The sequence below is a fragment of the Megalopta genalis genome, unplaced genomic scaffold (genome assembly GCF_051020955.1).
Source record: "Megalopta genalis isolate 19385.01 unplaced genomic scaffold, iyMegGena1_principal scaffold0587, whole genome shotgun sequence".
NCBI lineage: Eukaryota > Metazoa > Arthropoda > Insecta > Hymenoptera > Halictidae > Megalopta > Megalopta genalis.
Window position 1 is genome coordinate 127389 of NW_027476656.1, and position 18767 is coordinate 146155.

An 18767-nucleotide genomic window follows, 5' to 3' on the forward strand; every position below is an offset into this window, starting at 1 on the left:
TCACAATTATTTGAAGCTAAACCATTTGATTCGCACGGATTTCAAAATAAGACTTCTACTTCGCATTGATTCGAAGATAAATCACGTGTTTCGCACGGATTTGAAGCTATGGCTTCCACTTTGCATTGATTTGGAGCTAAATCATGTCTTTCGCTTGGATTTGAAGCTAAACTTCCTACTCCGCATTGAGTTGAAGCTAAATCATGTGCTTCGCTTGGATTTGAAGCTAACTCGTGTCTCATGCATTTGAAGCGTAATCCTGTATATCACAAATATATGAAGCTAAACATGTATTTCGCCTGGATTTCAAGCTAACTCGTTTGTTTCGCATGCATTTGAAACTAAATCATGCACATCACAAGTGTTTGAAGATGAACCACTTGTTTCGCATGGATTTGAAGATAAGCCTTCTACTTCGCATTGATTTGAAGCTACATCATGTGTTTCGTTTGGACTTGAGACTAACTAGTTTGTTTCGCAATGCAGTTGAAGCTAAATCATGTATATCACAGTTATTTGAAGTTAAACCCGTTGATTCGCATGGATTTCAAAATAAGCCTTCTACTTCGCATTAATTTGAAGCTCAATCATGTGTTTCGCTTGGATTTGAAGCTAACTCGATTTTTTCGCATGCAGATGAAGCTAAATCATGTATAAAACAAGTATTTAAAGCTAAACCATTTGTTTCGCATGTATTTGAAGATAAACCTTCTACTTCGCATTGATTTTAATCTAAATCATCTGTTTCCCATGGATTTAAAGCTATCTCGTTTGTTTCGCACGCAGTTGAAGATAATTCATGTATATCACAGGTATTTAAAGCTAAACCATTTGATTCGAATGGATTTGAAGATAAGCCTTCTACTTCGCATTGATTTGAAGCTAAATCATGTGTTTCGCATGGATTTGAAGCTAACACGTTTGTTTCGCATGCAGTTGAAGCTAAATCATGTATATCACAAATATTTGAAGCTGAATCATTTGTTTCGCATACAGTTGAAGCTAAATCATGTATATCACAAGTATTTGAAGCTGAACCATTTGTTTCGCATGAATATTAGGCTCAACCATTTGTTTGGGATGAATTTGAAGCTAATTCATGCGTTTCGCATAGATTTGAAGCTAACTCGTTAGTTTTGCATGCTGTTGAAGCTAAATCATGTATATCACAAGTATTCGAATCTGAAGCATTTGATTCGCATGGATTTGAAACTAAGCCTTCTACATCACATTGATTTGAATCTAAATCATGTGTTTCGCTTGAATTTGAAGCTAAGCCTTCTACTTCGCATTGATTTGAAGCGAAATCATGTGTTTCGCATGGATTTTAAGCTAACTCGTTTTCTTCGCCTCTATTTGATGGAAAATCATGTATATCACAATTATTTGAAACTAAACCATTTGATTCGCATGGATTTGAAGATAATCCTTCTACTTCGCATTGATTTGAAGCAAAATCATGTGTTTCGCATGGATTTGAATCTAACTCGTTAGTTTTCATGCTGTTGAAGCTAAATCATGTATATCACAAGTATTTGAAGCTAAACCATATGTTTCGCAAAGATTCGAAGATCAGCCTTCTACTTCGCATTGATAAGAAGCTAAATCATTTGTTTCGCTTGGATTTGAAACTAACTAGTTTGTTTCGCAATACAGTTGAAGCTAAATCATGTATATCACAATTATTTGAAGCTAAACCATTTGATTCGCATGGATTTGAAGATAAGCCTTCTACTTCGCATTGATTTGAAGCTAATTCATGTGTTTCGCATGGATTTGAAGCTAACTCGTTAGTTTTGCATGCATTTGAAGCTAAATCATGCACATCACGAGTATTTGAAGCTAAACCATTTGTTTCGCAAGGATTCGAAGATCAACCTTCTACTTCGCATTGATTTGAAGTTAAATCATATGTTTCGCATGGATTTGAAGCTAATCGTTTGTATCGCATGCAGTTGAAGCTATTTCATGTATATCACAAGTATTTGAAGCTAAACCATTTGATTCACATGGATTTGAAGCTAAATCATATATATCAAAAGTATTAGAAGCTAAACCATTTGATTCGCATGGATTTGATGCTATGCCATCTACTTCGCTTTTATTTGAAACTGAATCATGTGTTTCTCTTGAATTTGAAGCTAACACGTTCGTTTCACATGCAGTTGAAGCTAAATCATGTATGTCACAAGTATTTGAAGCTGAACCATTTGTTTCGCACGAATATCAGGCTAAACCATGTGTTTGGAATGAATTTGAAGCTAAATCATGCGTTTCGCATAGATTTGAAGCTAACTCATTTGTTACGCATGCAGTTGAAGCTGAATCATGTATATCACAGGTGTTTGAAGCTAAACCATTTGTTTCGCATGGATTCGAAGATAACCCTTCTACTTCGAATTGATTTGAAGCTAAATCATGTGTTTCGCATGGACCTGAAGCTAAATCATGTATATCACAAGTATGTGAAGCTAAACCATTTGCTACGCATGGATTTTAAGCTAAGCCTTCTACTTCGCATTGATTTGATGCTAAATCGGGTGTTTCGCATGGATTTGAAGCTAAGCCTTCAACTTCGTGTTGACTTGATGCTAACTCATGTTTTTCGCTTGGATTTGAAGCTAACTCGTTTGTTTCGCATGCAGTTGAAGCTAAATCATGTATATCACAAGTATTTGGAGCTGAACCATTTGTTTCGCATGGATTTCAAAATAAGCCTTCTACTTCGCATTGATTTTAATCTAAATCATCTGTTTCGGATGGATTTAAAGCTATCTCGTTTGTTTCGCATGCAGTTGAAGATAAATCATGTATATCACAAGTATTTGAAGCTAATCCATTTGTATCGCGTGGATTCGAAGATCAGCCTTCTACTTCGCATTGATTTGAAGTTAAATCATATGTTTCGCATGGATTTGAAGCTAATCGTTTGTATCGCATGCAGTTGAAGCTAAATCATGTATATCACAATTATTTGAAGCTAAACCATTTGACTCGCATGGATTTCAAAATAAGCCTTCTACTTTGCATTGATTTGATGCTAAATCATGTGTTTCGCTTGCATTTCAAGCTAACTCGTTTGTTTCGCATGTAATTGAAGCTAGATAATGTATCAAACAAGTATTTGAACCTAAACCATTTGATTGGCATGGATTTCAAAATAAGCCTTCTACTTTGCATTGATTTGATGCTAAATCATGTGTTTCGCTTGCATTTCAAGCTAACTCGTTTGTTTCGCATGTAATTGAAGCTAGATAATGTATCAAACAAGTATTTGAAGCTAAACCATTTGTTTCGCATGGCTTCGAAGATCAGCCATCTACCTCGTATTGATTTAAAGCTAAATCATGTGTTTCGCATGGATTTGAAGCTAACTCGTTTGTATCGCATGCAGTTGAAGCTAAATCATGTATATCACAATTATATGAAGCTAAACCATTTGATTCGCATGGATTTGAAGATAAGCCTTCTACTTCGCATTGATTTTAATCTAAATCATCTGTTTCCCATGGATTTAAAGCTATCTCGTTTGTTTCGCATGCAGTTGAAGATAAATCATGTATATCACAGGTATTTCAAGCTAAACCATTTGATGCGCCTGGATTTGATGCTATGCCATCTACTTCGCTTTTATTTGAAATTGAATCATGTGTTTCTGTTGAATTTGAAGCTAACACGTTCGTTTCACATGCCGTTGAAGCTAAATCATGTATATCACAAGTATTTGAAGCTGAACCATTTGTTTCGTACGAATATCAGGCTAAAACATGTGTTTGGAATGAATTTGAAGCTAAATCTTGTGTTTCGTATAGATTTGGAGCTAACTCGTTTGTTACGCATTCAGTTGAAGCTGAATCATGTATATCCCAAGTATTTGAAGTTCAACCATTTGATTCGCATGGATTTGAAGATAAGCCTTCTATTTCTCATTGATTTTAATCTAAATCATCTGTTTCCCATGGATTTAAAGCTATCTCGTTTGTTTCGCATGCAGTTGAAGATAAATCATGTATATCACAGGTATTTCAAGCTAAACCATTTGATTCGCATGGATTTGAAGATAAGCCTTCTACTTCGCATTGATTTGAAGCTAAATCATGTGTTTCGCATGGATTTGAAGCTAACTCGTTCGTTTCCCTTGCATTTGAAGCTAAATCATGCACATCACAATTATTTGAAGCTAAACCATTTGACTCGCATGGATTTCAAAATAAGCCTTCTACTTTGCATTGATTTGATGCAAAATCATGTGTTTCGCTTGCATTTCAAGCTAACTCGTTTGTTTCGCATGTAATTGAAGCTAGATAATGTATCAAACAAGTATTTGAAGCTAAACCATTTGATTCGCATGGATTTCAAAATAAGCCTTCTACTTCGCATTGATTTTAATCTAAATCATCTGTTTCGGATGGATTTAAAGCTATCTCGTTTTTTTCGCATGCAGTTGAAGATAAATCATGTATATCACAGGTATTTGAAGCTAAACCATATGTTTCGCAAAGATTCGAAGATCAGCCTTCTACTTCGCATTGATAAGAAGCTAAATCATTTGTTTCGCTTGGATTTGAAACTAACTAGTTTGTTTCGCAATACAGTTGAAGCTAAATCATGTATATCACAATTATTTGAAGCTAAACCATTTGATTCGCATGGATTTGAAGATAAGCCTTCTACTTCGCATTGATTTGAAGCTAATTCATGTGTTTCGCATGGATTTGAAGCTAACTCGTTAGTTTTGCATGCATTTGAAGCTAAATCATGCACATCACGAGTATTTGAAGCTAAACCATTTGTTTCGCAAGGATTCGAAGATCAACCTTCTACTTCGCATTGATTTGAAGTTAAATCATATGTTTCGCATGGATTTGAAGCTAATCGTTTGTATCGCATGCAGTTGAAGCTATTTCATGTATATCACAAGTATTTGAAGCTAAACCATTTGATTCACATGGATTTGAAGCTAAATCATATATATCAAAAGTATTAGAAGCTAAACCATTTGATTCGCATGGATTTGATGCTATGCCATCTACTTCGCTTTTATTTGAAACTGAATCATGTGTTTCTCTTGAATTTGAAGCTAACACGTTCGTTTCACATGCAGTTGAAGCTAAATCATGTATGTCACAAGTATTTGAAGCTGAACCATTTGTTTCGCACGAATATCAGGCTAAACCATGTGTTTGGAATGAATTTGAAGCTAAATCATGCGTTTCGCATAGATTTGAAGCTAACTCATTTGTTACGCATGCAGTTGAAGCTGAATCATGTATATCACAGGTGTTTGAAGCTAAACCATTTGTTTCGCATGGATTCGAAGATAACCCTTCTACTTCGAATTGATTTGAAGCTAAATCATGTGTTTCGCATGGACCTGAAGCTAAATCATGTATATCACAAGTATGTGAAGCTAAACCATTTGCTACGCATGGATTTTAAGCTAAGCCTTCTACTTCGCATTGATTTGATGCTAAATCGGGTGTTTCGCATGGATTTGAAGCTAAGCCTTCAACTTCGTGTTGACTTGATGCTAACTCATGTTTTTCGCTTGGATTTGAAGCTAACTCGTTTGTTTCGCATGCAGTTGAAGCTAAATCATGTATATCACAAGTATTTGGAGCTGAACCATTTGTTTCGCATGGATTTCAAAATAAGCCTTCTACTTCGCATTGATTTTAATCTAAATCATCTGTTTCGGATGGATTTAAAGCTATCTCGTTTGTTTCGCATGCAGTTGAAGATAAATCATGTATATCACAAGTATTTGAAGCTAATCCATTTGTATCGCGTGGATTCGAAGATCAGCCTTCTACTTCGCATTGATTTGAAGTTAAATCATATGTTTCGCATGGATTTGAAGCTAATCGTTTGTATCGCATGCAGTTGAAGCTAAATCATGTATATCACAATTATTTGAAGCTAAACCATTTGACTCGCATGGATTTCAAAATAAGCCTTCTACTTTGCATTGATTTGATGCTAAATCATGTGTTTCGCTTGCATTTCAAGCTAACTCGTTTGTTTCGCATGTAATTGAAGCTAGATAATGTATCAAACAAGTATTTGAACCTAAACCATTTGATTGGCATGGATTTCAAAATAAGCCTTCTACTTTGCATTGATTTGATGCTAAATCATGTGTTTCGCTTGCATTTCAAGCTAACTCGTTTGTTTCGCATGTAATTGAAGCTAGATAATGTATCAAACAAGTATTTGAAGCTAAACCATTTGTTTCGCATGGCTTCGAAGATCAGCCATCTACCTCGTATTGATTTAAAGCTAAATCATGTGTTTCGCATGGATTTGAAGCTAACTCGTTTGTATCGCATGCAGTTGAAGCTAAATCATGTATATCACAATTATATGAAGCTAAACCATTTGATTCGCATGGATTTGAAGATAAGCCTTCTACTTCGCATTGATTTTAATCTAAATCATCTGTTTCCCATGGATTTAAAGCTATCTCGTTTGTTTCGCATGCAGTTGAAGATAAATCATGTATATCACAGGTATTTCAAGCTAAACCATTTGATGCGCCTGGATTTGATGCTATGCCATCTACTTCGCTTTTATTTGAAATTGAATCATGTGTTTCTGTTGAATTTGAAGCTAACACGTTCGTTTCACATGCCGTTGAAGCTAAATCATGTATATCACAAGTATTTGAAGCTGAACCATTTGTTTCGTACGAATATCAGGCTAAAACATGTGTTTGGAATGAATTTGAAGCTAAATCTTGTGTTTCGTATAGATTTGGAGCTAACTCGTTTGTTACGCATTCAGTTGAAGCTGAATCATGTATATCCCAAGTATTTGAAGCTCAACCATTTGATTCGCATGGATTTGAAGATAAGCCTTCTATTTCTCATTGATTTTAATCTAAATCATCTGTTTCCCATGGATTTAAAGCTATCTCGTTTGTTTCGCATGCAGTTGAAGATAAATCATGTATATCACAGGTATTTCAAGCTAAACCATTTGATTCGCATGGATTTGAAGATAAGCCTTCTACTTCGCATTGATTTGAAGCTAAATCATGTGTTTCGCATGGATTTGAAGCTAACTCGTTCGTTTCCCTTGCATTTGAAGCTAAATCATGCACATCACAATTATTTGAAGCTAAACCATTTGACTCGCATGGATTTCAAAATAAGCCTTCTACTTTGCATTGATTTGATGCAAAATCATGTGTTTCGCTTGCATTTCAAGCTAACTCGTTTGTTTCGCATGTAATTGAAGCTAGATAATGTATCAAACAAGTATTTGAAGCTAAACCATTTGATTCGCATGGATTTCAAAATAAGCCTTCTACTTCGCATTGATTTTAATCTAAATCATCTGTTTCGGATGGATTTAAAGCTATCTCGTTTTTTTCGCATGCAGTTGAAGATAAATCATGTATATCACAGGTATTTGAAGCTAAACCATTTGTTTCGCATGGATTCGAATATAAGCCTTCTATATCGCATTGATGTCAAGCTAAATCATATGTTTCGCATAGATTTGAAGCCAACTCGCTAATTTTGCATGCTGTTGAAGCTTATTCATGTATATCACAAGTATTTGAAGCTAAACCATTTGTTTCGCAAGGATTCGAAGATCAGAATTCTACTTCGCATTGATAAGAAGCTAACTCATTTGTTTCGCATGGATTTGAAGCTAACTCGTTAGTTTTGCATGCTGTTGAAGCTAAATCATGTATATCACAAGTATTTGAAGCTAAACCATTTGTTTCGCAAGGTTACGTAGATCAGCCTTCTAGTTCGCATTGATAAGAAGAAAAATCATGTGTTTCGCATGGATTTGAAGCTAACTCGTTCGTTTCGCTTGCATTTGAAGCTAAATCATGCACATCACAAGTATTTGAAGCTAAACCATTTGATTCGCATGGATTTCAAAATAAGCCTTCTACTTCGCATTGATTTTAATCTAAATCATCTGTTTCGGATGGATTTAAAGCAATCTCATTTTTTTCGCATGCAGTTGAAGATAAATCATGTATATCACAGGTATTTGAAGCTAAACCATTTGTTTCGCATGGATTCGAATATAAGCCTTCTAAATCGCATTGATGTCAAGCTAAATCATATGTTTCGCATAGATTTGAAGCTAACTCGCTAATTTTGCATGCTGTTGAAGCTTATTCATGTATATCACAAGTATTTGAAGCTAAACCAATTGTTTCGCAAGGATTCGAAGATCAGCCTTCTACTTCGCATTGATAAGAAGCTAACTCATGTGTTTCGCATGGATTTGAAGCTAACTCGTTAGTTTTGCATGCTGTTGAAGCTAAATCATGTATATTACAAGTATTTGAAGCTAAACCATTTGTTTCGCAAGGATACGAAGTTCAGCCTTCTACTTCGCATTGATAAGAAGCAAAATCATGTGTTTCGCATGGATTTGAAGCTAACTCGTTCGTTTCGCTTGCATTTGAAGCTAAATCATGCACATCACAAGTATTTGAAGCTGAACCACTTGTTTCGCATGGATTCGAAGATCAGCCTTCTACTTCGCATTGATTTGAAGTTAAATCATATGTTTCGCATGGATTTGAAGCTAATCGTTTGTATCGCATGCAGTTGAAGCTAAATCATGTGTATCACAAGTATTTGAAGTTAAACCATTTGATTCGCATGGATTTGATGCTATGTCATCTACTTCGCTTTTATTTGAAACTGAATCATGTGTTTCTCTTGAATTTGAAGCTAACGCGTTCGTTTCACATGCAGTTGAAGCTAAATCATGTATGTCACAAGTATTTGAAGCTGAACCATTTGTTTCGCACGAATATCAGTCTAAACCATGTGTTTGGAATGAATTTGAAGCTAAATCATGTGTTTCGCATAGATTTGAAGCTAACACATTTGTTACGCATGCAGTTGAAGCTGAATCATGTATATCCCAAGTATTTGAAGCTCAACCATTTGATTCGCATGGATTTGAAGATAAGCCTTCTACTTCGCATTGATTTTAATCTAAATCATGTGTTTCGCATGCATTTGAAGCTAATCGTTTGTATCGCATGGAGTTGAAGCTAAATCATGTATATCACAAGTATTTGCAGCTAAACCATTTGATTCGCATGGATTTGATGCAATGCCATCTACTTCGCTTTTATTTGAAACTGAATCATGTGTTTCTCTTGAATTTGAAGCTAACTAGTTTGTTTCGCTTGCATTTGAAGCTAAATCATGCTCATCACAAGTATTTCAAGCTGAACCACTTGTTTCGCATGGATTTCAAAATAAGCCTTCTACTTCGCATTGATTTTAATCTAAATAATCTGTTTCGGATGGATTTAAAGCTATCTCATTTTTTTCGCATGCAGTTGAAGATAAATCATGTATATCACAGGTATTTGAAGCTAAACCATTTGTTTCGCATGGATTCGAAGATCAGCCTTCTACTTCGCATTGATTTGAAGTTAAATCATATGTTTCGCATGGATTTGAAGCTAATCGTTTGTATCGCATGCAGTTGAAGCTAAATCATGTATATCACAAGTATTTGAAGCTAAACCATTTGTTTCGCAAGGATTCGAAGATCAGCCTTCTACTTCGCATTGATAAGAAGCTAAATCATGTGTTTCGCATGGATTTGAAGCTAACTCGTTCGTTTCGCTTGCATTTGAAGCTAAATCATGCACATCACAAGTATTTGAAGCTGAACCACTTGTTTCGCATGGATTTGAAGATAAGCCTTATACTTCGCATTGATTTGAAGCTAAATCATGTGTTTCGCTTGGATTTCAAGCTAACTCGTTTGTTTCGCATGCAATTGAAGCTAAATCATGTATATCACAATTATTTGAAGCTAAACCATTTGATTCGCATGGATTTCAAAATAAGCCTTCTACTTCGCATTGATTTTAATCTAAATCATCTGTTTCGGATGGATTTAAAGCTATCTCGTTTTTTTCGCATGCAGTTGAAGATAAATCATGTATATCACAGGTATTTGAAGCTAAACCATTTGTTTCGCATGGATTCGAATATAAGCCTTCTAAATCGCATTGATGTCAAGCTAAATCATATGTTTCGCATAGATTTGAAGCTAACTCGCTAATTTTGCATGCTGTTGAATCTTATTCATGTATATCACAAGTATTTGAAGCTAAACCATTTGTTTAGCAAGGATTCGAAGATCAGCCTTCTACTTCGCATTGATAAGAAGCTAACTCATGTGTTTCGCATGGATTTGAAGCTAACTCGTTAGTTTTGCATGCTGTTGAAGCTAAATCATGTATATCACAAGTATTTGCAGCTAAACCATTTGTTTCGCAAGGATACGAAGATCAGCCTTCTACTTCGCATTGATAAGAAGCAAAATCATGTGTTTCGCATGGATTTGAAGCTAACTCGTTCGTTTCGCTTGCATTTGAAGCTAAATCATGCACATCACAAGTATTTGAAGCTGAACCACTTGTTTCGCATGGATTTGAAGATAAGCCTTCTACTTCGCATTGATTTGAAGCTAAATCATGTGTTTCGAATGGATTTGAAGCTAATTTGTTTGTTTCGCAAGCAATTGAAGCTAAATCATGTATATCACAATTATTTGAAGCTAAACCATTTGATTCGCATGGATTTCAAAATAAGCCTTCTACTTCGCATTGATTTTAATCTAAATCATCTGTTTCGGATGGATTTAAAGCTATCTCGTTTGTTTCGCATGCAGTTTAAGATAAATCATGTATATCACAAGTATTTGAAGCTAATCCATTTGTTGCGCGTGGATTCGAAGATCAGCCTTCTACTTCGCATTGATTTGAAGTTAAATCATATGTTTCGCATGGATTTGAAGCTAATCGTTTGTATCGCATGCAGTTGAAGCTAAATCATGTATATCACAAGTATTTGAAGCTAAACCATTTGATTCGCATGGATTTCAAAATAAGCCTTCTACTTCGCATTGATTTTAATCTAAATCATCTGTTTCGGATGGATTTAAAGCTATCTCGTTTTTTTCGCATGCAGTTGAAGATAAATCATGTATATCACAGGTATTTGAAGCTAAACCATTTGTTTCGCATGGATTCGAATATAAGCCTTCTAAATCGCATTGATGTCAAGCTAAATCATATGTTTCGCATAGATTTGAAGCTAACTCGCTAATTTTGCATGCTGTTGAAGCTTATTCATGTATATTACAAGTATTTAAAGCTAAACCATTTGTTTCGCAAGGATTCGAAGATCAGCCTTCTACTTCGCATTGATAAGAAGCTAACTCATGTGTTTCGCATGGATTTGAAGCTAACTCGTTAGTTTTGCATGCTGTTGAAGCTAAATCATGTATATCACAAGTATTTGAAGCTAAACCATTTGTTTCGCAAGGTTACGAAGATCAGCCTTCTACTTCGCATTGATAAGAAGCAAAATCATGTGTTTCGCATGGATTTGAAGCTAACTCGTTCGTTTCGCTTGTATTTGAAGCTAAATCATGCACATCACAAGTATTTGAAGCTGAACCACTTGTTTCGCATGGATTTCAAAATAAGCCTTCTACTTCGCATTGATTTTAATCTAAATCATCTGTTTCGGATGGATTTAAAGCTATCTCATTTTTTTCGCATGCAGTTGAAGATAAATCATGTATATCACAAGTATTTGAAGCTAATCCATTTGTTTCGCGTGGATTCGAAGATCAGCCTTCTACATGCATTGATTTGAAGTTAAATCATATGTTTCGCATGGATTTGAAGCTAATCGTTTGTATCGCATGCAGTTGAAGCTAAATCATGTATATCACAAGTATTTGAAGCTAAACCATTTGATTCGCATGGATTTGATGCTATGCCATCTACTTCGCTTTTATTTGAAACTGAATCATGTGTTTCTCTTGAATTTGAAGCTAACACGTTCGTTTCACATGCAGTTGAAGCTAAATCATGTATGTCACAAGTATTTGAAGCTGAACCATTTGTTTCGCAAGGATTCGAAGATCAGCCTTCTACTTCGCATTGATAAGAAGCTAAATCATGTGTTTCGCTTGGATTTCAAGCTAACTCGTTTGTTTCGCATGCAACTGAAGCTAAATCATGTATATCACAATTATTGGAAGCTAAACCATTTGATTCGCATGGATTTCAAAATAAGCCTTCTACTTGCATTGATTTTAATCTAAATCATCTGTTTCGGATGGATTTAAAGCTATCTCGTTTTTTTCGCATGCAGTTGAAGATAAATCATGTATATCACAGGTATTTGAAGCTAAACCATTTGTTTCGCAAGGTTACGAAGATCAGCCTTCTACTTCGCATTGATAAGAAGCAAAATCATGTGTTTCGCATGGATTTGAAGCTAACTCGTTCGTTTTGCTTGCATTTGAAGCTAAATCATGCACATCACAAGTATTTGAAGCTGAACCACTTGTTTCGCATGGATTTCAAAATAAGCCTTCTACTTCGCATTGATTTTAATCTAAATCATCTGTTTCGGATGGATTTAAAGTTATCTCATTTTTTTCGCATGCAGTTGAAGATAAATCATGTATATCACAGGTATTTGAAGCTAAACCATTTGTTTCGCAAGGATTCGAAGATCAGCCTTCTACTTCGCATTGATAAGAAGCTAACTCATGTGTTTCGCATGGATTTGAAGCTAACTCGTTAGTTTTGCATGCTGTTGAAGCTAAATCATGTATATCACAAGTATTTGAAGCTAAACCATTTGTTTCGCAAGGATACGAAGTTCAGCCTTCTACTTCGCATTGATAAGAAGCAAAATCATGTGTTTCGCATGGAATTGAAGCTAACTCGTTCGTTTCGCTTGCATTTGAAGCTAAATCATGCACATCACAAGTATTTGAAGCTAAACCATTTGATTCGCATGGATTTCAAAATAAGCCTTCTACTTCGCATTGATTTTAATCTAAATCATCTGTTTCGGATGGATTTAAAGCTATCTCGTTTGTTTCGCCTGCAGTTGAAGATAAATCATGTATATCACAAGTATTTGAAGCTAATCCGTTTGTTTCGCGTGGATTCGAAGATCAGCCTTCTACTTCGCATTGATTTGAAGTTAAATCATGTGTTTCGCATGGATTTGAAGCCAATCGTTTGTATCGCATGCAGTTGAAGCTAAATCATGTATATCACAAGTATTTGAAGCTAAACCATTTGATTCGCATGGATTTGATACTATGCCATCTACTTCGCTTTTATTTGAAACTGAATCATGTGTTTCTCTTGAATTTGAAGCTAACACGTTCGTTTCACATGCAGTTGAAGCTGAATCATGTATATCCCAAGTATTTGAAGCTCAACCATTTGATTCGCATGGATTTGAAGATAAGCCTTCTACTTCGCATTGATTTTAATCTAAATCATGTTTTTCGCATGCATTTAAAGCTAATCGTTTGTATCGCATGGAGTTGTAGCTAAATCATGTATATCACAAGTATTTGCAGCTAAACAATTTGATTCGCATGGATTTGATGCAATGCCATCTACTTCGCTTTTATTTGAAACTGAATCATGTGTTTCTCTTGAATTTGAAGCTAACACGTTCGTTTCACATGCAGTTGAAGCTAAATCATGTATGTCACAAGTATTTGAAGCTGAACCATTTGTTTCGCACGAATATCAGGCTAAACCATGTGTTTGGAATGAATTTGAAGCTAAATCATGTGTTTCGCATAGATTTGAAGCTAACTCATTTGTTACGCATGCAGTTGAAGCTGAATCATGTATATCCCAAGTATTTGAAGCTCAACCATTTGATTCGCATGGATTTGAAGATAAGCCTTCTACTTCGCATTGATTTTAATCTAAATCATGTGTTTCGTATGCATTTAAAGCTAATCGTTTGTATCGCATGGAGTTGAAGCTAAATCATGTATATCACAAGTATTTGCAGCTAAACAATTTGATTCGCATGGATTTGATGCAATGCCATCTACTTCGCTTTTATTTGAAACTGAATCATGTGTTTCTCTTGAATTTGAAGCTAACTAGTTTGTTTCGTAATGCAGTTGAAGCTAAATCATGTATATCACAATTATTTGAAGCTAAACCATTTGATTCGCATGGATTTCAAAATAAGCCTTCTACTTCGCATTGATTTTAATCTAAATCATCTGTTTCGGATGGATTTAAAGCTATCTCGTTTGTTTCGCCTGCAGTTGAAGATAAATCATGTATATCACAAGTATTTGAAGCTAATCCGTTTGTTTCGCGTGGATTCGAAGATCAGCCTTCTACTTCGCATTGATTTGAAGTTAAATCATGTGTTTCGCATGGATTTGAAGCCAATCGTTTGTATCGCATGCAGTTGAAGCTAAATCATGTATATCACAAGTATTTGAAGCTAAACCATTTGATTCGCATGGATTTGATACTATGCCATCTACTTCGCTTTTATTTGAAACTGAATCATGTGTTTCTCTTGAATTTGAAGCTAACACGTTCGTTTCACATGCAGTTGAAGCTAAATCATGTATGTCACAAGTATTTGAAGCTGAACCATTTGTTTCGCACGAATATCAGGCTAAACCATGTGTTTGGAATGAATTTGAAGCTAAATCATGTGTTTCGCATAGATTTGAAGCTAACTCATTTGTTACGCATGCAGTTGAAGCTGAATCACGTATATCCCAAGTATTTGAAGCTCAACCATTTGATTCGCATGGATTTGAAGATAAGCCTTCTACTTCGCATTGATTTTAATCTAAATCATGTGTTTCGCATGCATTTGAAGCTAATCGTTTGTATCGCATGGAGTTGAAGCTAAATCATGTATATCACAAGTATTCGCAGCTAAACAATTTGATTCGCATGGATTTGATGCAATGCCATCTACTTCGCTTTTATTTGAAACTGAATCATGTGTTTCTCTTGAATTTGAAGCTAACTAGTTTGTTTCGTAATGCAGTTGAAGCTAAATCATGTATATCACAATTATTTGAAGCTAAACCATTTGATTCGCATGGATTTCAAAATAAGCCTTCTACTTCGCATTGATTTTAATCTAAATCATCTGTTTCGCATGGATTTAAAGCTATCTCGTTTGTTTCGCATGCAGTTGAAGATAAATCATGTATATCACAGGTATTTGAAGCTAAACCAGTTGTTTCGCATGGATTCGAAGATAAGCCTTCTAAATCGCATTGATTTCAAGCTAAATCATGTGTTTCGCATGGATTTGAAGCTAACTCGCTAGTTTTGCATGCTGTTGAAGCTTATTCATGCACATCACAAGTATTTGAAGCTAAACCATTTGTTTCGCAAGGATTCGAAGATCAGCATTCTACTTCGCATTGATAAGAAGCTAAATCATGTGTTTCGCTTGGATTTCAAGCTAACTCGTTTGTTTCGCATGCAACTGAAGCTAAATCATGTATATCACAATTATTTGAAGCTAAACCATTTGATTCGCATGGATTTCAAAATAAGCCTTCTACTTCGCATTGATTTTAATCTAAATCATCTGTTTCGGATGGATTTAAAGCTATCTCGAATTTTTTCGCATGCAGTTGAAGATAAATCATGTATATCACAGGTATTTGAAGCTAAACCATTTGTTTCGCATGGATTCGAATATAAGCCTTCTAAATCGCATTGATGTCAAGCTAAATCATATGTTTCGCATAGATTTGAAGCCAACTCGCTAATTTTGCATGCTGTTGAAGCTTATTCATGTATATCACAAGTATTTGAAGCTAAACCATTTGTTTCGCAAGGATTCGAAGATCAGCCTTCTACTTCGCATTGATAAGAAGCTAACTCATGTGTTTCGCACGGATTTGAAGCTAACTCGTTAGTTTTGCATGCTGTTGAAGCTAAATCATGTATATCACAAGTATTTGAAGCTAAACCATTTGTTTCGCATGGATTCGAATATAAGCCTTCTAAATCGCATTGATGTCAAGCTAAATCATATGTTTCGCATAGATTTGAAGCTAACTCGCTAATTTTGCATGCTGTTGAAGCTTATTCATGTATATCACAAGTATTTGAAGCTAAACCATTTGTTTCGCAAGGATTCGAAGATCAGCCTTCTACTTCGCATTGATAAGAAGCTAACTCATGTGTTTCGCATGGATTTGAAGCTAACTCGTTAGTTTTGCATGCTGTTGAAGCTAAATCATGTATATCACAAGTATTTGAAGCTAAACCATTTGATTCGCATGGATTTGATGCTATGCCATCTACTTCGCTTTTATTTGAAACTGAATCATGTGTTTCTCTTGAATTTGAAACTAACACGTTCGTTTCACATGCAGTTGAAGCTAAATCATGTATGTCACAAGTTTCTGAATATAAACCATTTGTTCCGCTTGGATTTGAAGCTGTGCCTTCTACGTCGAACTGATTTGAAGCTAAATCATGTGTTTCGCATGAATTTGATTATAACTCGATCGTTCGTCTGCATTTGAAGTTATTTCATTCACTTGAATCTATATCACTTATATTCGCAAGTATTTGAAGCCAAATAATTAGTTTCGCATGGATTTGAAGCTAAGCCTTCTAATTCGCATTGATTTGAAGCTAAATCATGTGTTTCGCATGGATTTGAAGATAACTCGTCTGTTTCGCATGCAGTTGAAGCTAAATTACTTATATTCGCAAGCACTGAAGCCAAATCATTCGGTTCGCATGGATTTGAAGCTAAGCCTCCTCCTTCGCATTAATATGATGCTATATCATGTGTTTCGCTTGGATTTGAAGCTAACTCGTTTGTTTCGCATGCAGTTGGAGCTAAATCATGTATTTCACAAGTGTCTGTATCTAAACCATCTGTTTCGCATGAATATTAAGCTAAGCCATGTGTTTCGCATGAATTTGAAGCTAAATCTTGCGTTTCAAATGGATTTGATGCTAATCCTTCTACTTCGCATTGATTTGAAGCTAAATCATGTGTTTCGCATGGATTTGAAACTAACTCGCGTGTTTCGCCAGCATTTGAATCTATATCACTTATTTCGCAAGTATCTGAAGCTAAATCCTTTGTTCCGCATGGATTTGAAGATAAGCCATCCACTTCGCATTGATTTGAAGCTAAATCATGTGTTTCGCATGGATTTGAAGCTAACTCGTGTGTTTTGCATGCAGTTGAATCTAAATTGTGTATATCACAAGTATTTGAAGCTAAACCATTTTTTTCGCATGATTTCGAAAATAAGCCTTATACTTCGCATTGATTTGAAGGTGAATCATGTGTTTCGCTTGTATTTGAAGATAACTCGTCTGTTTCGCATGCAGTTGAAGCTAAATTACTTATATTCGCAAGCACTGAAGCCAAATCATTCGGTTCGCATGGATTTGAAGCTAAGCCTCCTCCTTCGCATTAATATGATGCTATATCATGTGTTTCGCTTGTATTTGTAGCTAACTCGTTTGTTTCTCATGCAGTTGAAGCTAAATCATGTTTATCACAAGTGTCTGTATCTAAACCATCTGTTTCGCATGAATATTAAGCTAAGCCATGTGTTTCGCATGAATTTGAAGCTAAATCATGCGTTTCGCATGGATTTGATGCTAATCCTTCTACTTCGCATTGATTTGAAGGTAAATCATGTGATTCGCATGGATTTGAAGATAACTCGATTGTTTGACATGCAGTTGAATCTATATCACTTATATTCGCAAGCATTTGAAGCCGAATCATTCGGTTTGCAAGGATTTGAAGCTAAGCCTTCTACTTCGCATTGATTTGATGCTAAATTATGTGTTTCGCATGCAGTTGAAGCTAAATTACGTATATCACAAGTATTTGAAACTTAATCATTCAGTTCGCATGGATTTGAAGCTAAGCCTTCTACTTCGCATTGATTTGAAGTTAAATCATGTGTTACGCTTGGATTTGAAGCTCACTCGTTTGTTTCGCCTGCATTTGAAGCTTAATCATGTATATCACAAGTATTTGAAGGTAAACCATTTGTTTTGAAGCTAAATCACGTGTTTCACATGGATTTGAAGCTAAGCCTTCTACTTCGCATTGATTTGAAACTTAATCATGTGTTTCGCTTGGATTTGAAGATAATTCGTTTGTTTCGCATGCAGTTGAAACTATATCATGTATATCACAAGTATTTGAAGCTAAACCATTTGATTCGCATGTATTTGAAGCTAAGCATTCCACTTCTCATTGATTTGAAGCTAAATCACGTGTTTCGCTTGGATTTGAAGCTAACTCGTTTGTTTCGCATGCAGTTGGAGCTAAATCATGTATTTCACAAGTGTCTGTATCTAAACCATCTGTTTCGCATGAATATTAAGCTAAGCCATGTGTTTCGCATGAATTTGAAGCTAAATCTTGCGTTTCAAATGGATTTGATGCTAATCCTTCTACTTCGCATTGATTTGAAGCTAAATCATGTGTTTCGCATGGATTTGAAACTAACTCGTGTGTTTCGCCAGCATTTGAATCTATATCACTTATATCGCAAGTATCTGAAGCTAAATCCTTTGTTCCGCATGGATTTGAAGATAAGCATTCCACTTCGCATTGATTTGAAGCTAAATCATGTGTTTCGCATGGATTTGAAACTAACTCGTCTGTTTCGCCTGCATTTGAATCTATATCACTTATATCGCAAGTATCTGAAGCTGAACCATTTGTTTCGCATGGATTTGAAGCTAAACCATCTACATCACATTGATTTGAAGCAAAATCATGTGTTTCGCTTGGATTTGAAGCTAACTCGTATGTTTCGCATGGAGTTGAAGGTAAAACATGTATAAAACAAGTATTTCAAGCTAAACTATTCTTTTCGCATGTATTTGAAGATAATCCTACTACTTCGCATGGATTTGAAGTTAACTC